The sequence below is a fragment of the Hypomesus nipponensis genome, chromosome 15 (genome assembly GCF_054491055.1).
Source record: "Hypomesus nipponensis isolate SF chromosome 15, ASM5449105v1, whole genome shotgun sequence".
Classification (NCBI taxonomy): domain Eukaryota; kingdom Metazoa; phylum Chordata; class Actinopteri; order Osmeriformes; family Osmeridae; genus Hypomesus; species Hypomesus nipponensis.
Window position 1 is genome coordinate 255,001 of NC_140375.1, and position 5,000 is coordinate 260,000.

Below are 5,000 nucleotides of genomic sequence, written 5' to 3' on the forward strand. Positions count from 1 at the left end.
GCACAAGTAGTCCTTCATGAAAGGGGCTGGAAGCTGTTTTCATTTTGACACGAGAGAGAGAGAGAGAGAGAGAGAGAGAGAGACTACCTTGCATTGTCAATTGCTAAATCTGTATATGGATAAGTAGCCTATGGTTGTCAACTTATTTCGTACGGCCATACCAGCCTGGCAACGCCCGATCTCGTCTGATCTCGGAAGCTAAGCAGGGTCGGGCCTGGTTAGTACTTGGATGGGAGACCGCCTGGGAATACCAGGTGCTGTATGCTCTTTTGCTCATTCACTTAGAAACTGACATCTTGCAATATGCACAAGTAGTCCTTCATGAAAGGGGCTGGAAGCTGTTTTCATTTTGACACGAGAGAGAGAGAGAGAGAGAGAGACTACCTTGCATTGTCAATTGCTAAATCTGTATATGGATAAGTAGCCTATGGTTGTCAACTTATTTCGTACGGCCATACCAGCCTGGCAACGCCCGATCTCGTCTGATCTCGGAAGCTAAGCAGGGTCGGGCCTGGTTAGTACTTGGATGGGAGACCGCCTGGGAATACCAGGTGCTGTATGCTCTTTTTCTCATTCAATTAGAAACTGACATCTTGCAATATGCACAAGTAGTCCTTCATGAAAGGGGCTGGAAGCTGTTTTCATTTTGACACGAGAGAGAGAGAGAGAGAGAGAGAGAGAGACTACCTTGCATTGTCAATTGCTAAATCTGTATATGGATAAGTAGCCTATGGTTGTCAACTTATTTCGTACGGCCATACCAGCCTGGCAACGCCCGATCTCGTCTGATCTCGGAAGCTAAGCAGGGTCGGGCCTGGTTAGTACTTGGATGGGAGACCGCCTGGGAATACCAGGTGCTGTATGCTCTTTTGCTCATTCACTTAGAAACTGAAATCTTGCAATATGCACAAGTAGTCCTTCATGAAAGGGGCTGGAAGCTGTTTTCATTTTGACACGAGAGAGAGAGAGAGAGAGAGAGAGAGAGAGAGAGAGACTACCTTGCATTGTCAATTGCTAAATCTGTATATGGATAAGTAGCCTATGGTTGTCAACTTATTTCGTACGGCCATACTAGCCTGGCAACGCCCGATCTCGTCTGATCTCGGAAGCTAAGCAGGGTCGGGCCAGGGTCGGGCCTGGTTAGTACTTGGATGGGAGACCGCCTGGGAATACCAGGTGCTGTATGCTCTTTTGCTCATTCACTTAGAAACTGAAATCTTGCAATATGCACAAGTAGTCCTTCATGAAAGGGGCTGGAAGCTGTTTTCATTTTGACACGAGAGAGAGAGAGAGAGACCACCTTGCATTGTCAATTGCTAAATCTGTATATGGATAAGTAGCCTATGGTTGTCAACTTTTTTTGTACGGCCATACCAGCCTGGCAACGCCCGATCTCGTCTGATCTCGGAAGCTAAGCAGGGTCGGGCCTGGTTAGTACTTGGATGGGAGACCGCCTGGGAATACCAGGTGCTGTATGCTCTTTTGCTCATTCACTTAGAAACTGACATCTTGCAATATGCACAAGTAGTCCTTCATGAAAGGGGCTGGAAGCTGTTTTCATTTTGACACGAGAGAGAGAGAGAGAGAGAGAGACTACCTTGCATTGTCAATTGCTAAATCTGTATATGGATAAGTAGCCTATGGTTGTCAACTTATTTCGTACGGCCATACCAGCCTGGCAACGCCCGATCTCGTCTGATCTCGGAAGCTAAGCAGGGTCGGGCCTGGTTAGTACTTGGATGGGAGACCGCCTGGGAATACCAGGTGCTGTATGCTCTTTTGCTCATTCAATTAGAAACTGACATCTTGCAATATGCACAAGTAGTCCTTCATGAAAGGGGCTGGAAGCTGTTTTCATTTTGGCACGAGAGAGAGAGAGAGAGAGAGAGAGAGAGAGACTACCTTGCATTGTCAATTGCTAAATCTGTATATGGATAAGTAGCCTATGGTTGTCAACTTATTTCGTACGGCCATACCAGCCTGGCAACGCCCGATCTCGTCTGATCTCGGAAGCTAAGCAGGGTCGGGCCTGGTTAGTACTTGGATGGGAGACCGCCTGGGAATACCAGGTGCTGTATGCTCTTTTGCTCATTCAATTAGAAACTGACATCTTGCAATATGCACAAGTAGTCCTTCATGAAAGGGGCTGGAAGCTGTTTTCATTTTGACACGAGAGAGAGAGAGAGAGAGAGAGAGAGAGAGAGACTACCTTGCATTGTCAATTGCTAAATCTGTATATGGATAAGTAGCCTATGGTTGTCAACTTATTTCGTACGGCCATACCAGCCTGGCAACGCCCGATCTCGTCTGATCTCGGAAGCTAAGCAGGGTCGGGCCTGGTTAGTACTTGGATGGGAGACCGCCTGGGAATACCAGGTGCTGTATGCTCTTTTGCTCATTCACTTAGAAACTGAAATCTTGCAATATGCACAAGTAGTCCTTCATGAAAGGGGCTGGAAGCTGTTTTCATTTTGACACGAGAGAGAGAGAGAGAGACCACCTTGCATTGTCAATTGCTAAATCTGTATATGGATAAGTAGCCTATGGTTGTCAACTTATTTTGTACGGCCATACCAGCCTGGCAACGCCCGATCTCGTCTGATCTCGGAAGCTAAGCAGGGTCGGGCCTGGTTAGTACTTGGATGGGAGACCGCCTGGGAATACCAGGTGCTGTATGCTCTTTTGCTCATTCACTTAGAAACTGACATCTTGCAATATGCACAAGTAGTCCTTCATGAAAGGGGCTGGAAGCTGTTTTCATTTTGACACGAGAGAGAGCGAGAGAGAGAGAGACTACCTTGCATTGTCAATTGCTAAATCTGTATATGGATAAGTAGCCTATGGTTGTCAACTTATTTCGTACGGCCATACCAGCCTGGCAACGCCCGATCTCGTCTGATCTCGGAAGCTAAGCAGGGTCGGGCCTGGTTAGTAATTGGATGGGAGACCGCCTGGGAATACCAGGTGCTGTATGCTCTTTTGCTCATTCAATTAGAAACTGACATCTTGCAATATGCACAAGTAGTCCTTCATGAAAGGGGCTGGAAGCTGTTTTCATTTTGACACGAGAGAGAGAGAGAGAGAGAGAGAGAGAGAGAGACTACCTTGCATTGTCAATTGCTAAATCTGTATATGGATAAGTAGCCTATGGTTGTCAACTTATTTCGTACGGCCATACCAGCCTGGCAACGCCCGATCTCGTCTGATCTCGGAAGCTAAGCAGGGTCGGGCCTGGTTAGTACTTGGATGGGAGACCGCCTGGGAATACCAGGTGCTGTATGCTCTTTTGCTCATTCACTTAGAAACTGAAATCTTGCAATATGCACAAGTAGTCCTTCATGAAAGGGGCTGGAAGCTGTTTTCATTTTGACACGAGAGAGAGAGAGAGAGACCACCTTGCATTGTCAATTGCTAAATCTGTATATGGATAAGTAGCCTATGGTTGTCAACTTATTTTGTACGGCCATACCAGCCTGGCAACGCCCGATCTCGTCTGATCTCGGAAGCTAAGCAGGGTCGGGCCTGGTTAGTACTTGGATGGGAGACCGCCTGGGAATACCAGGTGCTGTATGCTCTTTTGCTCATTCACTTAGAAACTGACATCTTGCAATATGCACAAGTAGTCCTTCATGAAAGGGGCTGGAAGCTGTTTTCATTTTGACACGAGAGAGAGCGAGAGAGAGAGAGACTACCTTGCATTGTCAATTGCTAAATCTGTATATGGATAAGTAGCCTATGGTTGTCAACTTATTTCGTACGGCCATACCAGCCTGGCAACGCCCGATCTCGTCTGATCTCGGAAGCTAAGCAGGGTCGGGCCTGGTTAGTAATTGGATGGGAGACCGCCTGGGAATACCAGGTGCTGTATGCTCTTTTGCTCATTCACTTAGAAACTGACATCTTGCAATATGCACAAGTAGTCCTTCATGAAAGGGGCTGGAAGCTGTTTTCATTTTGACACGAGAGAGAGAGAGAGAGAGAGAGAGAGAGAGAGAGACTACCTTGCATTGTCAATTGCTAAATCTGTATATGGATAAGTAGCCTATGGTTGTCAACTTATTTCGTACGGCCATACTAGCCTGGCAACGCCCGATCTCGTCTGATCTCGGAAGCTAAGCAGGGTCGGGCCAGGGTCGGGCCTGGTTAGTACTTGGATGGGAGACCGCCTGGGAATACCAGGTGCTGTATGCTCTTTTGCTCATTCACTTAGAAACTGAAATCTTGCAATATGCACAAGTAGTCCTTCATGAAAGGGGCTGGAAGCTGTTTTCATTTTGACACGAGAGAGAGACCACCTTGCATTGTCAATTGCTAAATCTGTATATGGATAAGTAGCCTATGGTTGTCAACTTATTTCGTACGGCCATACCAGCCTGGCAACGCCCGATCTCGTCTGATCTCGGAAGCTAAGCAGGGTCGGGCCTGGTTAGTACTTGGATGGGAGACCGCCTGGGAATACCAGGTGCTGTATGCTCTTTTGCTCATTCACTTAGAAACTGACATCTTGCAATATGCACAAGTAGTCCTTCATGAAAGGGGCTGGAAGCTGTTTTCATTTTGACACGAGAGAGAGAGAGAGAGAGAGACTACCTTGCATTGTCAATTGCTAAATCTGTATATGGATAAGTAGCCTATGGTTGTCAACTTATTTCGTACGGCCATACCAGCCTGGCAACGCCCGATCTCGTCTGATCTCGGAAGCTAAGCAGGGTCGGGCCTGGTTAGTACTTGGATGGGAGACCGCCTGGGAATACCAGGTGCTGTATGCTCTTTTGCTCATTCACTTAGAAACTGACATCTTGCAATATGCACAAGTAGTCCTTCATGAAAGGGGCTGGAAGCTGTTTTCATTTTGACACGAGAGAGAGAGAGAGAGAGAGAGAGAGACCACCTTGCATTGTCAATTGCTAAATCTGTATATGGATAAGTAGCCTATGGTTGTCAACTTATTTCGTACGGCCATACCAGCCTGGCAACGCCCGATCACGTCTGATCTCGGA

The 5,000-nt window shown here is 47.1% G+C and overlaps 15 non-coding genes and 2 pseudogenes across 15 annotated transcripts in view; all 17 read left to right on the forward strand.

The window, feature by feature from the left end:
- Positions 1-147: 147 nt before the first annotated feature.
- On the forward strand, positions 148-266 carry LOC146255505 (5S ribosomal RNA). The gene has a single exon (XR_014731189.1). It is a non-coding gene; the product is annotated as a 5S ribosomal RNA (ribosomal RNA).
- A 178-nt stretch (positions 267-444) lies between these two features.
- On the forward strand, positions 445-563 carry LOC146255506 (5S ribosomal RNA). Its single transcript, XR_014731190.1, has one exon. It is a non-coding gene; the product is annotated as a 5S ribosomal RNA (ribosomal RNA).
- A 184-nt stretch (positions 564-747) lies between these two features.
- LOC146255507 (5S ribosomal RNA) lies at positions 748-866 on the forward strand. The gene has a single exon (XR_014731191.1). It is a non-coding gene; the product is annotated as a 5S ribosomal RNA (ribosomal RNA).
- Positions 867-1,058: 192 nt separating this feature from the next.
- LOC146255508 (5S ribosomal RNA) lies at positions 1,059-1,188 on the forward strand (annotated as a pseudogene).
- A 172-nt stretch (positions 1,189-1,360) lies between these two features.
- On the forward strand, positions 1,361-1,479 carry LOC146255509 (5S ribosomal RNA). Its single transcript, XR_014730616.1, has one exon. It is a non-coding gene; the product is annotated as a 5S ribosomal RNA (ribosomal RNA).
- A 178-nt stretch (positions 1,480-1,657) lies between these two features.
- On the forward strand, positions 1,658-1,776 carry LOC146255510 (5S ribosomal RNA). Its single transcript, XR_014731192.1, has one exon. It is a non-coding gene; the product is annotated as a 5S ribosomal RNA (ribosomal RNA).
- A 186-nt stretch (positions 1,777-1,962) lies between these two features.
- Positions 1,963-2,081, forward strand: LOC146255511 (5S ribosomal RNA). The gene has a single exon (XR_014731194.1). It is a non-coding gene; the product is annotated as a 5S ribosomal RNA (ribosomal RNA).
- Positions 2,082-2,269: 188 nt separating this feature from the next.
- LOC146255512 (5S ribosomal RNA) lies at positions 2,270-2,388 on the forward strand. Its single transcript, XR_014731195.1, has one exon. It is a non-coding gene; the product is annotated as a 5S ribosomal RNA (ribosomal RNA).
- Positions 2,389-2,560: 172 nt separating this feature from the next.
- LOC146255513 (5S ribosomal RNA) lies at positions 2,561-2,679 on the forward strand. The gene has a single exon (XR_014730617.1). It is a non-coding gene; the product is annotated as a 5S ribosomal RNA (ribosomal RNA).
- A 178-nt stretch (positions 2,680-2,857) lies between these two features.
- On the forward strand, positions 2,858-2,976 carry LOC146255514 (5S ribosomal RNA). Its single transcript, XR_014730963.1, has one exon. It is a non-coding gene; the product is annotated as a 5S ribosomal RNA (ribosomal RNA).
- Positions 2,977-3,164: 188 nt separating this feature from the next.
- On the forward strand, positions 3,165-3,283 carry LOC146255515 (5S ribosomal RNA). Its single transcript, XR_014731196.1, has one exon. It is a non-coding gene; the product is annotated as a 5S ribosomal RNA (ribosomal RNA).
- A 172-nt stretch (positions 3,284-3,455) lies between these two features.
- LOC146255516 (5S ribosomal RNA) lies at positions 3,456-3,574 on the forward strand. The gene has a single exon (XR_014730618.1). It is a non-coding gene; the product is annotated as a 5S ribosomal RNA (ribosomal RNA).
- A 178-nt stretch (positions 3,575-3,752) lies between these two features.
- Positions 3,753-3,871, forward strand: LOC146255517 (5S ribosomal RNA). Its single transcript, XR_014730964.1, has one exon. It is a non-coding gene; the product is annotated as a 5S ribosomal RNA (ribosomal RNA).
- A 190-nt stretch (positions 3,872-4,061) lies between these two features.
- On the forward strand, positions 4,062-4,191 carry LOC146255518 (5S ribosomal RNA; annotated as a pseudogene).
- A 164-nt stretch (positions 4,192-4,355) lies between these two features.
- LOC146255519 (5S ribosomal RNA) lies at positions 4,356-4,474 on the forward strand. The gene has a single exon (XR_014731197.1). It is a non-coding gene; the product is annotated as a 5S ribosomal RNA (ribosomal RNA).
- A 176-nt stretch (positions 4,475-4,650) lies between these two features.
- LOC146255520 (5S ribosomal RNA) lies at positions 4,651-4,769 on the forward strand. The gene has a single exon (XR_014731198.1). It is a non-coding gene; the product is annotated as a 5S ribosomal RNA (ribosomal RNA).
- A 182-nt stretch (positions 4,770-4,951) lies between these two features.
- LOC146255521 (5S ribosomal RNA) overlaps positions 4,952-5,000 on the forward strand; it is a 119-nt gene continuing 70 nt past the window's right edge. Inside the window, exon 1 of the ribosomal RNA XR_014730459.1 lies at positions 4,952-5,000. This exon is cut by the window's right edge and continues 70 nt beyond it. This is a non-coding gene — a ribosomal RNA (5S ribosomal RNA).